General features: G+C 39.9%; 1 protein-coding gene across 4 annotated transcripts in view; it reads right to left on the reverse strand.

Annotated features, from left to right (window-relative positions):
• Nucleotides 1–20,053, reverse strand: part of strbp (spermatid perinuclear RNA binding protein) — a 77,224-nt gene that overhangs the window by 46,039 nt on the left and 11,132 nt on the right. For 3 of the 4 annotated variants that reach the window (XM_070988372.1, XM_070988373.1, XM_070988375.1), the window contains exon 2: nucleotides 1,758–1,867. The gene's annotated coding sequence lies outside the window, so the exon portion shown is untranslated. Of the gene's footprint in view, nucleotides 1–1,757; nucleotides 1,868–11,051; nucleotides 11,189–20,053 lie in introns of all 4 variants that reach the window. The other variant, XM_070988374.1, reaches the window with a different exon arrangement.

Consider the following 20,053-nt stretch of genomic DNA (forward strand, 5'->3'; position numbering starts at 1 on the left):
GTCTCAGTTTTTCTCTGCAATAGGTTTGTCAATATTTGCATAAAGTACAGCCAATGTTACAGGTGATGAATTATTTATGGAGACTAAAGGAAACAGACTTGTAAGGGCTGGTTCTGCTTGACAGTGTTTCCCTGGACCTACCAAATGTGTGTGTGCGGGTGTGTGTTGGGGGGCTTGAGTGAGTGTCAGGGAGAGAGCGTGTGAGCAAAAGAGAGAGAGAGTAAGAGAGTGTGATGCGCTCTGCTGCGCTCACCGGCAAAGTCACTGCTTTCTCAAGGACACTGCGGCTAAGGGGCAAGAAAGAGAGAAGGAATGACACACAGGAAGAAGAGGCAAGAACCAGGCAGGAATAAAGGAAGATGTTCAGTGATAGAAGGCCAAGGGAGATAAAGAAATAAGCGGAGAAAACTTGAAAAAAATGAGAGTGAAAGAGGCAGCGGATGAGGAAAATATGAAAAGGAGAGGGAGATGCTTCTATGTGGATAATATTTCTTGCTGGAAAAACACAAGGTATACAGTATACGAAGTAACCAGAAAACACGCTGTTCAACAAGCTGGTACACACAGTACAAACCAGGGCTACAACTGCTGATGATTGCCATGATCACTTAATGTATCGATTTTTAGTTTTAGCAGTTAATCATTTAGTGTAAATCATGGTTAGAAATTGTTAATGCCGATCATAGTTTACCAGAGCTCAAAACGACAGTTTCAATTTATACTGATAGTGATGAAACATAGAGAAGCAGCCAATGTGTTGGAATTCTTCTTCAAAAATAATTTTAGTGACTCATATAAAAGTAGTTAATTAATTGTTGTTCACATTTTCTACAATTCATCCTTTCCGCAGCGCTAACACCAAGTAAACTGACTCAACACCAACAGGTCACCCCAGACAACATAAAAAGCCCCCTGAGCAACAGCAGACATGGTATAGTTAAGTTATGCACGCTGTGGAGCACAGCAGAGGAGCAGCCTTTTCCGCCTGGTTCAGTCTCACCAGCGATCCACTAAAACCTCTACAGCAATCAATTATTTACACATAAACACACACACGCAGACCCCAAAACACTCCCACTGAGATGATAGTGGGGAAGGCCGCTGGCTGAATTGCATAAAAGCTACTTTACATACATAAGTGGGCAGTTTACCAAAGCAGTGAGTGAACTCTGCAGCCACTTGGACCACAGGCCCTGACCAACTGCGATGAAAAAAAGTGTCTAATCTAAAAGCATCCTCGGTGTATATTAATACTGAAGACCAGACCACAAGATGACTGTGGGGCTTTTGTTTGTTCAGATACACAGATGGGTACAGAGCACATGTGGGTCAGCAGATAGGCATATGGTAGGAGGACATGAAATATACAGGAAGACAGAGAGAGATTTAAACTTTTAATTTAGCGCAGAAGAATTCCTACTAAATTCCTTCTCACATAAAAATCTTGACTCTTTCCACATGAACTCATGATGGTAAAACAATATATACAACAAACACACACACGCTCGTAAACGCACATGCACGCACACACATACTCAAGCACACACTGTCTTGGGCCCAGCAGGGGTGTCAGCCAATCTCTCCCTGCAACAGGGCTTCTCTTGTTTTCTGGTTGATTGGGCCACTCTGTAAACAATGAGCCACCGATCCTGCAGCAGCCCGTTACGTACAGAGCATAGATGGAGGGCAGGCCACTAAGTATGCAGCGATATATAGACAGAGAGATAAGAATGGATTCCATTATTCATTTCACTCACCTCCCTCTGTCCTCCCTATCTGTTTATCTGCCCACTTCGTTTTCAGTGTCTGTCAGTCAGTCACTGCGTCTGTCTGGAGTTGCGGTGTCAGAGAAGGCAGGGTTCACCACCTGAGAAGACAAACGATCAAAGGTCAGTTAAATCAGTGCGACAGCTCTTAAGGGTTATGTTCAGCTTGACTTACGTTGCACACTGGGCAGCTGATATTAAAGGAGGAGGTGAAAAAAAAGGGCAAATTAATGCTGACCGAGTCATTTTCATCATCATCGCGATAGCAACGCGTACAATAAACACATTGCAAAAGACAGCTTGGAATGTCATGAATATGAAAAATCATTAAATTTTTTATGTGACAGTGGGCCTGAAATTAACACCCATCTAGCACGAAATGCAGGTAGATTTTCCATTTGGCAAGTAAATCTCAGAAGGCTATCCGCCACACTGGCAGGTAAATGTTTGCACCAAAACAGTCATGTCATAAAACTCCATGCTCTGAGATGGTGTTTTGGTGACATTTACGAGCGTGTTGCGTCTGGGTGCTGTCTGTGTCAGAGTTTGAAACAGAGATGTACAGGGAAAGAGACGTCATGGTGCATTCCAGTACACCTCGTAAATTCAGGAATCTATACTTGAATGGCCACAGAGGTTGCTTAAAATAGGAAAATTTATCATTGTTTTCTTATTTTCCTTTGTTGAAATACATGTGCCTACAACTGTCATTACTGTGTTGTTTTTTCATTTCAACATTTTTAATAATTTGATGCTAAAATCTTAGCAAGATCAGATTCATTTCGAAAAATTCTATCAAAAAGAACATTATCGAATCATTATCAGCAAACTCAGACACTTTCTAGTTAAACAGGTCCCCGAGAACCTCTGTGACAATTTTCAAGTTATTTAATGCAACATTTTTACTAAAGTCACACTCGAAGTGAATACATTTTGGTCGGTATAAATAATTTCATTTCTTTATTCAGTGGGTATAGACTATTTAGCAGCTATTAAAGCTGGAAGATATATGACTTGTATAGCTAATATGCACACCCAAGATTTGTTTATTTATAGCAAGTCATGTCTTCATCCCAACATTGAACAATTTTATCGCACATGGCAAATTTTCCTCATATTGCGCAAGCCTACTGCAAATAAAGATATGCATTCCCACAAACACACAAGTGCATGCACCCACACTGCTATCTATGAGAAAAGAGAGAGGCGAGAGAGAGGCAGACAAAGAGAGCTGAACAGACTAAAACCTCCATTAGGCACTCTGGCAAGTGAATCTCAAATCTCTGTGTGATAAGAGGAATTATTTTGCACTGATGTACAACTGATTCACTTATGCACACAGCAGACTCTTACTCTTATATTACTTTCTCATCTCCTTCTCGCAAACATCACCAAAAAGGGCAGGACAGAGGGGTATGGGCCGAGGGAGCTAGAGCTAGAAGAAAGACATTTTTGGAAAGGAAACATGGATAAAAGAGAAGAGTAAAAGAAGAGATCATAAGGAGGGAGAGAACAAGAATATTCTATATTGGAAGTGCAGAAGCGCTCACTGACCAGAAAATTGGGAGGAACTGGGCCCTCCCTTCACATTTGCATATGTGTCGCTACATAAATAAGTGCATACAACATCAATTCCATTTCCACATTTGCTTTCCATGCAAACAGATTACAGAGCCTGAAACAGCACTGCATCGCAGATTGCCAGAGAATGTTGTAGTTTATTCCTCGAAGACATGTCTGACTTTAATAAAAGGTGCCTCCTAGCTTGCCCGGTGAAATCTCCCAACATCAGCCACATTCCAAAGCCTAGCTCCAAACCAAACCACAATAAGAATCCATATCCTCTCACCTTCAAACCACCTTGTATATAATCAACTGAAACCTCTTTTACCTAACAACCATTGTCACAGCCATTTGAAACTTTCCTGTAAAAGAAAAGTGCGATGACAGTGGGGCTTGTGAACACAGCATGATAACATGACTGCTCTTTAGTTTGTTTTTTTAGGCAGACCACTGTGTGTCTATCAGCTAAACCATCTTTGGGCCCCATTAACTGATGAACCAGGTGGATGTTGCTGGGTTTCATTTGTACATTTATAAATCAATAATAACAACCCTGATTGCTGGACTGCTGGGTAATATAAAACTATCTGCTCTGCTCAGTATTTATGAAAAACTAATTGAAACAGCGGCCATCTAAACAGAATACAGATGTTTCGTTGTATGACAGTGCACAAAGTACAGCCCTGTGAGACACGACGTAATCACATGCAGTCTGACAGCGACGAACTTGTCAAACCAGATACACCTAAAAGATGTTGGTGCACCTTGTACAAATATGAGAAACAGAGCCAAGAAAATCAAAGTAGAGCAAATGTACAGGATTAGCTTTGTGCTGTTTGGAGAAGCAGTCACACCTTGTACAATAGAGCATAACTGAGGTGGGTGTTGTTGTGTAATGGATGAAATGTCATGGCCCTGCAAGACAAACTGGTTCCCAGTCGCATTCTGATTGTCTGAAGTCTATTACTAACTGTCACATGCGTGCACATGCAAACACACAAATCAGATTTACAAGTAAACAAGGTATGGCACACACACAAACACTCTTCCTGTAGAACTTAAAAAATGTGCTTCAAACCTTTATAGTCTGAGTAGCACAAAACATCATCACATTATTCAAATCCTATACAAATAAAACAAATCTTATTATCTAAAATACTCTTGTGTTGAACTCTTTAACTTTGTTTATATGCAGAGTAATGCCTCTGTCACTGACACATTCCACTTCATCACACATATTTTTATGTTGCATGCTTTGTTTTGAAACTGTGGACAGTTGGACAACTGGCAAACAAGATGTGACAAGAGGGAGTAGGCATAAAAATTTGAGGCTGTGAGAGTTGTGGAGGGTGTTGACTGTCTTATTTTTGTTGAAAGCTTATATGTCATACAATGAGCAAGAATCCACTACTCAGCATTTTGTGCCTAGGAAAGACATTCAAAACCACTACTGAAATAGTTCAAGCAAGAAGTTAAATAGGCCTGTGTTTTCCTAAAGTGCAGACCAACTGCCAAGAACCATACACAGCAAAAAGTACATTATTACAAGCAGAGAGACACAAGGTGCAAAATTTTTCAAGTTTTCAAGACTGATCATCATTAAAACACATTGGACAACAATCTGTTTTAGCAATTACAGTGATCAAACTGTGCATCATGTTCAATATGGAATTGACATATGAATGAGATCACATACAAAACTGCTTTATAATACCACACCAATTGAGAGACGTTAATATTATATCTACAGATGATCTCTATCTGACAGATGTATTAGGCAGAGGTAAAGTATGACACACAGATTAGCTGTACATCATTTTTCACACCTCTAACTGGCCTGGTGAATCAGTTATAAGATGGAGAATATATATATAGAAAAAACATATCATGGATATGTATTCCTTCTCCCTGTGGCAGAGCACTTCTACAAGGGTGAATGGAGACATACCATCAGATAATGGTCTCCAGTGACTGACACGTGTTCTCAATAGAGTGCTCATGAGAGAAAAATAAACCTTCAGTTGACAGCATTATTTAATTTGCCAATTCTTCACATCTCATTTGGAAACCATTACTGATAGTGAGAAATAAGAAGGTAGGTGTCAAACCGAGAAGCGATGGTGCAGTGAAGCATAAACAAAGACATCATTTTATGCCACAGTAGGTGGTATTAAAACCTGACTCAGCGCATAAAACACAACCTGTGAGAAATTAAGCTTGTTAGTGACAGATTGCTAGAGTTACTGATTGCCATTTTAATCAGAGAAGAAATGTAATCAAAATCACACATTTGTGAAACACCAACATGGTAATCTGCACAAAAGTAATGGGCTTCCAAAAATGACAGGTTTGTACAGTCAGTCTTTCTGCTCTGTTGTCTCTCCATCTGTACAACTACCAAGGTCAGGGTTGAGCTTTCCGGTCCACATGCTGCATGAGACCCCCCTGCTTAATGACGAAAACAGGGCAGAGCAGTGCAGTGTGTTATGTACTTGATATCTGCTGGTTTTTTACCATGTGATAAGGTGACACTGTTGATTTTACTCCTTGTATTCTCTAACCATCATTCTATTAGGTTTAGTAATGTGCTCCAGGCCTCATTATTATAACCATGGACTAATCAGGAAATGCATCTTATTTAGTAATTGCTTAATCATCAATTAATATTAATTTTATATAGTCATTAATATTGATGAGCCCAAGGAAGACATGTCATGGGAGGCGCATTAGTTGATCTCACTATGAAACACCACTTTGCTTTCAATTCTGAATTTGTTTCGCTATTCAATAAAATAAAATGACAATCCCTTTTTAATATTCATACACTCTAACAGTAATTATGATGTGAGAGAGTATCCCTAACCTCCCACTTAATTCAAAAATATCACATGTAATCCTAATCCAGATAATCTCAGTGGTAAATCATTTTCATTACAGTGATGCTCTTGCATGCACGCTTCAGAATTGTATGTGTTTAAAACATAAAGGGCAATTTTCTGAATTTTCAGACTAGCGTGTGCACAGTATGTGAGCGTCTGTGCACGTTCTAGCCTGAGGTCCAGGTAACCAGACAATTTAAAAAGTCACAGATATAAAACATACACGGGCGTACAACCACATGCTGCACAGGAAGAATGCAGCACATCGAGAACCACTTGCCTAACAGGAACAAATCTCTCTCTTAACCCACAAATGCACATCTGTGCACTAGCACACACACATACACGCAATGCACACAGAGTGGAGGAAACCCTGCAACTGGTTCTGTTTCTTTATTTCCTCAGTGTATAAGGCAGGCTGGGAGGCATAGATCTCCACTGACTTAGCCTTGACTTTGGAATTCCAATCAGGAAACAAGTAGAGGGTGAAGGGTGAGATGGGTTGTGGCTGGATGGAGTGTGGGTGGGGGTTTCCAGGTGAAGACAATATGAATATATGGATGAGAACTAGAGAGGAAGACCTGGCTTGTATACTAAAGATGCTGATAAACTCTATGTTTGCATCCCTTCCTCAGCTACAACAGGTTAGAGAGTGCAGCAGTGACATGGGAGGACAGAGGGTGAGAGACGCTGATGGTGATACATCACATGCAAGCCCAATGCACAGTGATGGAGGTGGTTTCCAGGTTCAGCCTGTTGTTCGTTCGTTGTTCTTGTGGGTCAGGAAGCTTTGCTCTGCCTTCTTCCACTCAACAATAAAAGCAATTTAAGATCACACAGCAGCAGCCACCGCAGAGCAATTTACTGCTGACTTCTTTATTCTGAGGAGCAAGTGTTCGGGGAAATCAAATGGCCCTCTCTTACGTACGTAAATGAAATGATCTAGTGACCAGCTGAATCACAAATTTTGAGTTTGAGAATAAATCACTTACCTATTCTACTACGCACAAAAAACGAATAGGCTGAAAATTATTCGGCTATACAGTACAGCAGATCTGATGCAAAAAACATCATAGAGAATTCCTATGAATGCTGTTAAAACACACAAACACACACACACACACACAAAACAACACAGCTTTTATGTCGGGTTTGAAATGAAACCTCCAAATTCTCTGAAGGGCCAAAGCCCAATTAGAAGAGGAACGATTTTAAGAAGACAACGTAATGCTCTTTCAGCATTGTATCTTTCCACTATTGATCAAAGGGTTACTCACCCCTTTGTTCCATTAAAAAGAAGGATAAAGAATAGTAGTATCTGTACTAAACGTGGTGCAGCAACTTTTTACTTTGCTAAAATTTTCCTTAACATGAACAGCTGTCTCAGTTCTGTTCATTCAGTGCATTTAAGCAAAGCTTGTCTGTGACACTGAGCTGGAACACTAATAACAGCTGAATGCAAACACTGTTCTGAACTACACACTCATTCACACATGGATTCAGGCACAACATCTGCAAAACACACACACAAACACACACACACACACACACACACACACACACACAGATGCACACAGCAAGCCACAGTCTTTGGTTGTGATGATCTGACATCGACAAAGACACCTCTGTTTTAAACATCACTAAAGACCCCTTCTATGTTTTCCATACAGCTGCAGCAATTGGTGCTAGTTAGTGGGCACATTTGTATGTCCAGGCGTACGTCCCTAAAATCACTGCTCTCAAATTACTCATATTCAGCGCTGACCGGGGGCTTAAATGTTTAACAGTAACCCATCTGCAGCACAGCACACATGCATACACACACAGATATACACATAGGACCCTATAGACAGTGCAAAGAGCCTTTGACACGAATGCAGCGTAGGAGGCATAACTTAGACATCCTGTACTGAACCGCCAATAAAAGCTGGCACACCAAGGAAAGAACTCTGAAAACAACTCCCCAAGATGTTCTGATGTTTTATTTTGAAAATGTGCATTTCATGTTATGATGTTATGGGAAGAACTACTTGTACTGCGAGTAACGCAGTACTGTGCGATACATAAGAATATTATATCATTAATTTTCCAAGCTGTAATGATATCTGACAGGTTGTTTTGTGTCCATGGAAATTAAATTAATGGCAAGTCTTGGTTGTGGTAAAACTGTTAGGGATCCTCGATTGGGGATAAAAAAAAAAAAAACCTGGAAAAATATCTAACTATTTTGATGATCACTTACATTTTTTCTAGCAAAAATGCAAAACACTGATTGGTTCCAGCTTCTCAATTGTAAGCTTTTTTTGTCTTAAGTGATAATAAACTGAATATCTTTGGGTTTTGGATTGCTGGTCGGGCAAAACAAGCCATTAAAAATCTCACTTTAGGCTTTAGGAAATTACATTTTTCACCACCTTTTATCAAATGATTGTTGCGTAATCAAGAAAATAACACACACACACACACACACACACACACACACACACACACACATACACACACACACACACACACACACACACACACACACACACACAAAATCTCATAAATACTTGACCTCCATGTCAAATTTTAGCCTTATGGATAATAATCTGTGGTTGCTGGGGTGGGCACAGATATGTGGACCAATGAACAGACGGACCAACAGATTTGTTGGGGGTGTGGCTAAAGTACAGGGGCGGGGCAAACCATCATCAATGAAAAGGGAACTCTGCTTAGTCCTGGAACCTAACCGGGAAGCTGTCCTCCAAAGGCAAAATATGAACATATGCGTGTCTTTCAGTGAAACATTGGACTTACAGTATATGGTTTAATTGATGTCACAGCTACCTTGTGGCTGCTTTGTATCTCCCCTGTGAAGTGTTTTATTTCATTCAATTAGGCATGCAAGTGTATACAACCAATGATGCAATTCAGTCTTTTCCCAGGTTTATAGACCATGCTGCACTGAGTAAATGCTGCACTCGCCCAGATATGTCAGCCTGACAACTGACAGAGTGCTCAAACAGAACATGAAAAAGGCAGACAGACAGGAAAGGGAATAAGGAAGGGAAGTTTTGACTCCTCGTGTTTCTCTCACCCACTCTTGTATCAACACACACGAGCACACACGCACCAAATGAGAAGGAGTGACTAAGTCTCGCCCTAGGCTTCATACAGTAGCTCTTAACAAATCCAAGCCTTGCCCAATCATTTCCCTTCTCTCTAGGTTGCCATAGCTACAGCCTGCCTCCTTGTCTGTACTTTGGGAAGGGTGAGACTTTACCACTGTGTGTGTGTGTGTGTGTGTGTGTGTGCGCGCGTGTGTGTGCGTGCATGCACATATGCATGCGTGTGTGCTGTGTGGCAACCCCACCAGATGCGGTCTTAACACTTCCTATCTGTCAGCCTTAAATTCACACTCCTATTGGAGGTCTGAGGTGGGAAGGTGTGAGATAGCAGAGGTGAGCTGCGTCGAGAGAAAGCAGGGAGAAAAAACCTGTACTGTGGTGGATGCGACTGCTTGTGAGCCGACATGTGGCTTCCCATTCAGCAGCGACACAATATCTAAAGAGCAACAACTTGGGCTCTCTTTGGGGATCAGAGTATGGACTGTGCTTCCTTTTTTTTCAATACATCAAACAAGCATTCTTCAGCATCAGCAGCTCCAGTGGAATTGGTTTGATCAGCCTCTGAGATAAGCTAAATGAGGTAAATTAATAATTTCTGAGGCAATGTAACATTAGTATACTCCTAATTAGTGCTGAAACAAAGAACAAATTAATTGATTAGTTGATCAACATAAATCTAATCAACCTCAACCAAAATGACAATGTTGTCTAAAAACAGTGACTTTGTTTTAAAAAAAACAAACAAACAAAAAAAAAAACAGTCAAAACTGATCAAAGAATAAGCTATTTGATGCCACTTTACAATATTTGACCAGTTTTGAGGTTTGGTGGTGCAAGCATATTTTGGAAACAAAAAAGTATTGAGGTTTGATACCTACATTTAAATGTACCACCTTCTTAAATGTGAGGATTTGATTTTCTCAACTGTTGGCTGAAAAAAAACAAGCAATTGGTAGTTTTTTTCTAAACTTTTAGGGACAATGATAGTAACAATAATCATAAGTTGTGGACCTACTCTTAATAATATCTAACATTTATTCTCTTTTTAATGGGTATCATCATAACAATACTATAAAATTAATCCTTTTCTGTACTTGTGTGTCAGTAGCCTCTATCTCTTGCTGTGTGCATTCGCTACACATTGGTGATTCTGTTTATGATAAAACAATATGATAATCTGCTGAGATAAAGTGATTTGCTGTTAACCAAACAAACACTGTCAAACTGCACTGGGAGATGATGTCAAGATAATTCTGATTATTATAAAAAAAAAAAAAAATAATGCAACTAAAATACAGCAAGAGAGTAAAACGCTCTTTCTGAAGCTATTAGCAGAGATGGTGAGAAAATGAGTGTGTGTGTAAAAGAGAATGTGTAAGAACACCCCAAGAGATCACCAGCACGTTCACCTACTTCTGTAAACAGGATGCAAAAGTCAGAACTGGCAGAGATGGAACTCTGTGTGTGTGTGTGTGTGTGTGTGTGTGTGTGTGTGTGTGTGTGTGTGTGTGTGTGTGTGCATGCATGCTCAAGGTGCATGTGTGTCTTCAGAAGTGGGCTTCTTGATGCGCTACACCAGATGTCACCTTGCACACACACCACACAGGTGTCTATGTGTTTGTTTGCTGTCAGGTAGATGACAAGAATAATACAAACACTTGAGGATCAACATATCACTAAAACTCCCACCATCTGCCTGCCAGCAGACAAATATAAACACATTCTTCTCTTACTCTGATATTTCTTTATCCCCCTGCATCGCTCCACTTTTCTCTCTGTTCTTGCTCTCTGCAGTCCTGCCATCCATCATCATTAGGAGGCAAATAGATGACCTGTCTACACCTGCAACCACTCTCTGTCCCTTTACTCTCTGGAGAGAGGAGAGGAGAGGAGAGGAGAGGAGAGGAGAGGAGAGGAGAGGAGAGGAGAGGAGAGGAGAGGAGAGGAGAGGAGAGGAGAGGCAGGTAAAGTGGAAGGTGAAGGCCATTTAAGAAAGATTCAATAAAAGGAAAAAAATGCAGATGCATTGAAAGAAGCTGTGTAGCCTATTTATTTTCCTAGTCTAAATCACACAGTGTGTTCATATATGTGAAGAATACAATCTCATTACTCTGAATTAAAAGTGATAATAGATATGGCAATATAAAGCAATATACTGTATTCTTTTATGATACATCCCAGGAAATATCTCAGTATGTCTATAGTGATATAGTGAGTTACCAATGTGCCCACTGCCATAAGCAATTCTACAGCTGAATTTCCAGTGTGAAATTTATGTGCTGTACAGTTGGGGATGGGTATCGAGAACCAAAACTGTTGAGTACCAGTTAATTGTGCGGTACAGCTTGTATGCCGAGCTTATCAGTTCCTTTTATCGATGCCAGTGTGTTTTTCCAACAGTTGCACACTGCAAAACAATGACGCTGAGGCTGCTGGAAACTTGCAACAACAAGGAATCACAGCGGACAGAAAGAAACAGTACAATGTGTGGCTTCTTTTCATGAAGAGAGATGAAAACAGCGCTAGTTGTAATGTCTGTAAAATGATAATTTTGGTATGGGTGGAAAAACCATCAATATGCTGAAACACCTTCCTACATAACATGGGCTTGAATTGCAGGGATGCCATGTATTTTACACTCTGCGCTTCCCAATAGAGCAGCATGTGCGTTACCGACGGTAAACATTCCAATGACGTTGTGTCGTGCAGGCAGGCTTGCAGATTTTTTCTTTGACTAAACCTAAAAACCTAAATGAAAACAAAATCTATACAAATGTTCTCTCATTTCATTCATTTTAGATGATGATAGATAGACTGTTGCCACAGCAAGCACTCAGGCTACAGCCAGCTCGACTAAAATTGATTAGGAATCAATAAAGGAATCAATAAAGAATTGGACCAATAGCAGAAACAATAATGGCATTGGTTAACAAAATCATCAATTCCCATCTCTACATGTATAGTGCCCCACAACTTTCTGCCTACAATCCCACAATGCAATGAATCACATATTTATTGAATTATAAAACTGTAAAATGAAAAAATGATAGCTGGGAGACTTCACACCTGTCAGCAATCACGCAAAAGGACTCCTACGTGCCTGAACTCTTGCTGAGGGGCTAGGTGAATCCACTTAGTTAAATACCAAAAAAATGGAGTTCCTAAAATGGCCACTTGAGGCTGGCTCCAAAAGTGAGTCATTCCCCATAGACCCCATATTAAAATGCCCAACTTTACAGCAGAAATAAAAGGTTTTGGTTTCTGTAGCTAATTTCTCCATTCGTGACAACTGTAAAGGAGGTGGATTTTTCATCTAAATGATATCAAGGACTGAATTTCTGCATAATGAAAGTTATCGCTGCTTTGAGTGACAGATAGCCATGCAACCAGGCTTCACTCAGGCTCCAGCTCTTTGCCCATTTTTGGATTAGCCGAGAGTTAGATGCAACCAGGCACGGTAAGTACACGATTTAAAAATTGTTTCAGAGATCTCAAAATACTGCCATGAATTTGTTTATGATATACTTTTGTTTCAGGAGCACACTTTTCTGCGATTTTGCACAATTTATTGAGATAATATTGAACAACCAAGCCGGTATCTTGTACCACACAAAGCAGAGAGTTGATGAACCTTTACATCCCTAAAGGAGGACAAAGGATCACAGTCAGCAGAGACAAATATAGAAAAGGGGGGGAAGAAGCAGGGGATGGTACAAGAGGAGAGTATGGGAAGAGCTAAGATGGAGGAGGGGAAGAGCGGAAGGAAGCGTACGAATGAAGGGGAGGACAAGTAAAGGACAAAGTATTGTCTCCTGTTAATATGTAAAAATAACTCCGGTGCTGCCTGGTGGAGGAGCAAACTGGGTCAGAGAATTCCCACAGAGAGAGAGAGAGAGAGAGAGAGAGAGAGAGAGAGAGAGAGAGAGAGAGAGAGAGAGAGGTATAATATCGATTCAGTCTGTGGTATCAGTGTGAAGCACAAGTCAGTCTCTCTCTTCACCTTAGGCTGCCAAGGCTCTCCCACATCCCTTCCATGCATTTGTTCATCCATCTATTCCTCCTTCTATCCTTCTAATAGTCTGTCCTCCCCATCCAACCATCCCACATCTTTTCATCTCCCCCCGTCCTCCATCTCTAGTTCCTTTGTTTACACTCTCATCCTTTCCTCCAGCTAATAAACACATCCTTGACTTTATCACATACACTGGCTCACCTCGCTCACATTCTGCTCCCGGGATCCTCTGTTGCAATTAACCCTGCTCTCGATCTCCCTCTCTCTTTTTCGTCTCTTTACTGTCACTGTAAATACACATTTCGAACACATCCAACTAAAACGGCGAATGAATTTTGGTGTGTAATGCATTGCCAGTTAATGTATTAATAATGCAGCATTTAATTACCCAGCAGTTAAGCAGTGTGACACATCTTGAACTGATGATAATGATGGTGAAACCAACTGATAACCTTGTAGAATTAAGATGAGTGTATTAACTCAAGTTATTAAATTGCAGTCTGTGTTATCAGTGGCACAAAATCAGTCCTGAATGCCTTACCTTACCTTAATATAATTTAATTTAATTTTAATTTGGTTAATTCACAGATTAATTTACAGCAATATTGTTGTCAAGTTACTGAATTGTTTGGCCACACACTGCTGTGCACAACATTCCATGTCATGCATTAGTTCTGTGGTCTATCCTCTTTCCTTCAGGAATTTCTTCCTTTTTTATTAATTGATATCCATCAAACCCATGCTACTTCTATCTCAGCCTGTGCACCTGTCTGTCAAAGCAAAGCATATCTATGTATGTATCACCTGGACACAGTTAAACTAATGTGAACAACTTTTCCTAAAACTTGTCGTCTTCCCCTCTTAGCCACAGTACAAAGTCAGCTGCTGCTTCTCTTCCATGTCTATGCAGCTACTGTGGGTTAAAGATCTGAGGATTCAGCATTACTTGTTTATATAACCAGACAAAACCAACCATTTTAAATGCGTTTCAATATTCAAGCCGTTTTCAGATTGACTCTAAATTACAAAGACACCGTGAAGCTTTTTCATAGTTTCTCTCTCACAGTTTTTAAATCTGTGAAATGTAATCCCATGCACCAAATATTTTATGGTCTGCTGTGTTTCTGGGCTTTTATTTTTGCCCCAGTCAACACTGCAGCTGTAAGAGTAACCCATAAACCATACAATGTGCGTTGGTCAGCAATTCTGAGCCATAATTAACATCTTTATTGATGAAGAATGCTGTAAGCATACTAACTATTTTGCAAACTATTTATCAAGACACTGTGCAAACTACACTAGGTGTGTGTGTGTGTTAGCCAGATCCATACATCTAGAAGACAAATTAATATAGGAGCACTCTTACATTGGGGGATTTCCCACCTGTGTATTTTCTGTTGAACTCACATAGCCAGAACATGACAATTCTTTTGGCAAAGGTTAACAATAATGTGAAAAAGGGGTATGCAAATAACTCTTCAGTGAAGGTCAATCTACTGCAGAATAATTAAGCTCACCTTTACCTTTTTGTTCCTTTTACTTCAGCTTATTCGTAATCTTTCTTGTTAACTATATGTAAATTACCCAATCTCCACTATGAATCCAGACATGCAAGTGTCTGGATAGAGCTAAATTTGCTTAAAATGAGTCCAGAGCTTCAAATGATTAAGAACTCAAGGCCTTCAAGGATTAACCTGCAGGGCTTGTCCGAAATGGGCAGGGCTGCTTCTTGGCTGGCTGACTAGAGGCAACAGAAATAGCCTGAGCTGACTACAGCATATGTAATGCACTGCAGCAGCCCTGGAGGGTTCCATGTTTTTGCATCTAAACCCCCCACTGTATTTGTGTTTGTTCATTAGAACCGCTTTGTGTACTGGACTGTGTACATGTGATGGTGACACATTGTGTTGGTGTGTTAACACAAAGAAGAAGAGAAATATTTATGGGTTTAAATAACTTCCCATATGTCTTCATGGTGCAGTGGCACACTGCAGTCTTTTACACCCAGGGCCCAAAGGGTAACTTTAGTCTATCCTAATAAACATAAAACATAATATCATCCTTGTCACGGGGAGGCCTTAAGTTGAAGAAACACTGCACTACAGTTTTGCTACAGTAGACCTTTGACAGCAATCAGAATCGCTCAGAGAAAGCACCATGTAGTCTTTGTAAGCCTTTTTATGCATAAGTGAAAAACTAAAAAATGTTGGGTTGTGTGTTGGTTGTGGAAACAATTCATAGTGAGCTCTGTAACTATTTGAAAAACAATTCACCTTTGGGATTCATGCAATTATTTAATAAATCTTAAAAACGCTGTGAGTTTAAACTGAAGGCTGTAACTTGCACTTTCTTTCTCAGCCATCTTGGACATACGCACTTGTAGTTCAAACTATATTTATAGTTGTTATTCCATAAAATTTTGACGATGGAATACAGTATCTGATATTTTTCATTTGTGGTGTTTTTGTAACAGTATTCATGATCAAAAGTCTTTTAATGCATTTGAATAGTGCTCTACATATAATTTTTTGACTTGCAAATATGTAATATGAAAAGCACACATCTTTGCAAAATGTATCTGTCTTGTTTTTTAACTACTGGGACAACAGATGTCTCTTTCTTACAACTTAGCAATGAAATATCTTGTTACGAGAGTGTGTCCATGATAATTCTGTGTATCTCTACTGCAGCCACAGCCCCATAACTGCTCACATTATCCCACAAACACAAAACAGATGTGTACCTATCTTCTTTCATTTCATCAAATGCATCACTAGATTTAAAGATTAGATTTAACAGTTTAGCAACCTGCTACGGTATGGTTTATACAGAAAACAATGAAATGCATTGCTTAAAATCCACTAACTGAAAAGCTTAAAGTCCACAAGCATTAAAACAATAAAGCAATTTAACGACTGGCTGAAGATAGCAAACTGAAACTCTTGCCTCTCTATTGAGACTTTGCTCTTTAAAAAACATCTCGCATAGATAATTTAACACACCTTACTGAAGCTATAAACTATGACATACATTGTGCTTACAGAGCTGTGTGTGTGTGTGCATTTACCTGAAACAACTTATCAAGTTGACACAGATTTAGAGTGCAGCCTACACATAATCCATAGATAAAGTCTGAGGTCTGACTACAACTACACACAGTGAGAAAATGCAATTCGGACCTCTCTGATAACAGCCCCATTCAGCAGTGCTGAAACGACCACATGGTTTGAAATGAGGTTTAAATAACACAGGAGGCAGGATGGTTAGCCTTAAGGAAAAAAGACAGAGAAAACGAAGCACAGGCATCCAATTTAGCATGGATTTATTTTTATGAAACTAACAATAAATATAATGCTGTATATATGTGCGTTGTGCACATTAAATTTAACAAATTAACAATAACTAATGCATACGATGCAAAACACATTATTAACCTGCTGGCTGCTGTGTAACTGCAATCTTCAGAAGAAAATAAGTTTCTTCCCCAGAGTCCTCTGACTAGCTATAGCTGATTTGTGTGATGTGACCACAACAAATTCAATCTTAAAAGTAAAAATACTGATGTTCAACAGTTTCATCTATTGTTGCATGGCTATTAAGTAATGAGCCAATGAAACAATGGGCACGGAAAGTATTTCATATATACAAAAACAGAACATGAGATGAACATGGCTATCCTGACATACATGAAACTGGTACAGTAGCAAGCACGCAGGCATAAAATCAGCCAGTAGACCTGGCAGGGTAACAATAAATCCTGTGCCAATGCAAACTTGAACTGCCAATATCACCACAAAATGCACAGCAGAGTTGGCTAAAGGTAGCACCACTCATTAAATGGAGAATAGGAAAAAGGTCACTAATCAGTGATCAAGTTACTATGAATAACACAGAGTGATAAGAATAGCTGACACATTTACATTATCATGCTATCAATAATTAACAAACTAAAAAAAAAAAAAAAAAAAATTTATATCTGCTTGTGAATCACAACTAGTTGTTTACAATTGAGGGCCAAGCCACCTCCTCTTTGACCCTCTGCCAAAGATAAGGGTTGAAAACAGGATACGCATGAATAAAACTCACACTAATAATCCATGTCAAAGGAGAGCATTCTGCCCCCAAATGATTTCTGACCATCGAAAGTGATCACATGCCAAACTGAACCATGTAGAGGAGGACCCCCCTCCCCTCTGCTACAGCTGAAGATGTCCTGTTCCCCTGTGCCAATACAGGGTGCTGCATTCTCTTTCCCTCATTCCTAAATTTGCCCATACTGCTTAACCTTAATTTGCTAATGCTGATTAAGATTAAATCAAGATCCTGTTTCAGGAAAAGCGCTGAACAAAAAATATCAAGAATCCTCAGTAAGGATGAATACGACACGGGCCTGCTAATGCCGTGAGCTGATCTCTTTGTTATGCCCTTTTAATTTCATTCAGAAAAACAACTCGCCTCTTGAGTGTATTGGTTGTTTGGGTTGGTTCATTTCAGCTCGCAAAAACACGCCTTGCTTTTCGGCATCCCAAAACAGACAGGTCTCGAAGGAGATGATTCCCTCGGTTTGAAAGGCTCAAAGCACTGCCAGACAAGGGAAGTTGCTCAGACAATGCATTTCCACACCTCATAATTTGCTTTTTCCCCTGACATGCCCTAAAAGTATTTTGCTGCCTCTCTCTTTGTGGTCTATGTTTCCTCATCATCATTAAGCAACATACAGTATTGCAGATAGTGACGCACTGCAGCGGAAATAAACCCTGGCATGGATTCCCAATTAACTACAGCTTCCACCTGCATCAGTCAATTTTTTTCCTTATCTATGCAAACCAATTCTGGGTTTCTTTCTCCCCTCCTCCTGCTGCCACAAAAAATTGCTTAAATATCAAAGTGTATCATCTTTGTAAAGGTGAAGATAAAGTTTTTATCCATTTCCTAGTCCCACATGAATCCATTATCCTTCTCAAATTCACTATTAGTGGCACTCCAATAAATGCAGTTCAATCATAGCACAATATACAAAATGCCTTATTCAAAGTGGATGCAAATGAAACTGAAATGCCCATCTTGCATCCCAAATAGCAACAAGCACAAATACAAAACAAACAAACAAAAGACCCCGGCTCCTCTGTCCTGTCACTTGCAATGGCTACAGAGTTTAAAAAAAAAAAAAGAAATGGTAAAAATGTGATATCCACAATGGCCAATTCTTTTTATGAGTGGTCCCATAAATTATCACTAATGCTGTAAAATTCAAACTTCCTAACAAAAGCCAGGAGACTCATAAATAACAGTCATGGTCTACGTACCGCATAAAAGCAGTCCTGAGTAGGAGGTAAATGCACGGATAAAGGTCTGAGCCATTTGGACAATAGGCCTGAATCTACAGCAGAGAGAAGCAGATTGATCCATGACACACGTCACACAAACAGCCAACCTTTATTTAAAAAAAAAAATCAAATAAAAATCACATTTATCAGAAGTCCAACATTGTGGATTGCTGACAGGACAACCAAGCAGTCAATGTACCTGCCAATGGAAACAGCAACCGTTAGAACGCTAATAAACAATTCAAGGTAAAGATGTGTTTCTGATACCAATCAATTGGTGCAAAAGCAATTCAAACTAAGACAATAATTACTCACTTCTGAATGAAACAGAGAATTTCAGCACCATGGAGAGCAAACATCTCTAACTAAACACAATATACAGAAATGTTCTCCAGAGAACAACAGATCAGATCAAAGTTTGCAAAAAGAACAAATAACCACTGAGCTAGACAACATACATCATTTTATATGGACCCACCAGAAGCTAGTGCAGTTGCAGACGCATGTCAATGTATATTTTGTTCAAACAGTCTATGCCGAGTTACAAAATATATTACAACTCACAGTGCATCATTACATCACTGTGAACAAAAAAAGGCCCTCTTCCCACAGGATACAAATACTCAGAGGAAACCAAACAGAGAAGATCTTTCTCTCTGCTTTGGAACATCTTGTTGTAAACTCTGCACAGTACACAATATGACTTTTGGGAGAGACAGCTCCTTTTTCCATGAACAGCAGTGTCAATAGATTATAAAGCAATGCAAGACATATTTCTCTTTGATTAAAGACCATCATGTTCTCTGTATTGTTATCTTTCCCACTTGCTGCCCGTTCAAACTGCAGCACCAAATCATATCACCCCTTCTCAACCCAGGCTGCTTTTTTAGATTTCATTTTAAATTTACTGAATAAAGCCCCCCAGCGACATATCAGACCGCTTTTTATCACTAATGAGCTGAGGCACAGCTTGGTCCTCTTAGCAGAGCCCGACTGCTTGTTCCACACACTGAGCTGGTGCCGTAACAGAGGTGACTAAGCCTTTACTATCAGAGCTCTCAGGCTTTGCAACTTCCTGCAAGAGGAGCTCATGCTTCCAAGATCATGACACGATACCAGTGCGAAGTGACTGGTTCTGCTGAGATTGTTAACAGAGGGGGGTGTTACAGGGACACTGGCACACGCTATTCAGTCTTCTTGAGGTATCGTGTCTAACTCAATGAGTCATTTGTGAAGGTTAGTGCCCACTTGGTAACCACAATGACATGCCCACACTCACTCAGCCTGAAAGCTAGAATAAGTACTGCATGCATGCGGTTAGTGTCACTGCCAGTCTGATGGCGCCATAGAGCCTGATGTTTGTTTGCTATAGCATTCCTCTGCATGGTAACATATG

The sequence above is a fragment of the Chaetodon trifascialis genome, chromosome 20, assembly GCF_039877785.1.
Source record: "Chaetodon trifascialis isolate fChaTrf1 chromosome 20, fChaTrf1.hap1, whole genome shotgun sequence".
Classification (NCBI taxonomy): domain Eukaryota; kingdom Metazoa; phylum Chordata; class Actinopteri; order Chaetodontiformes; family Chaetodontidae; genus Chaetodon; species Chaetodon trifascialis.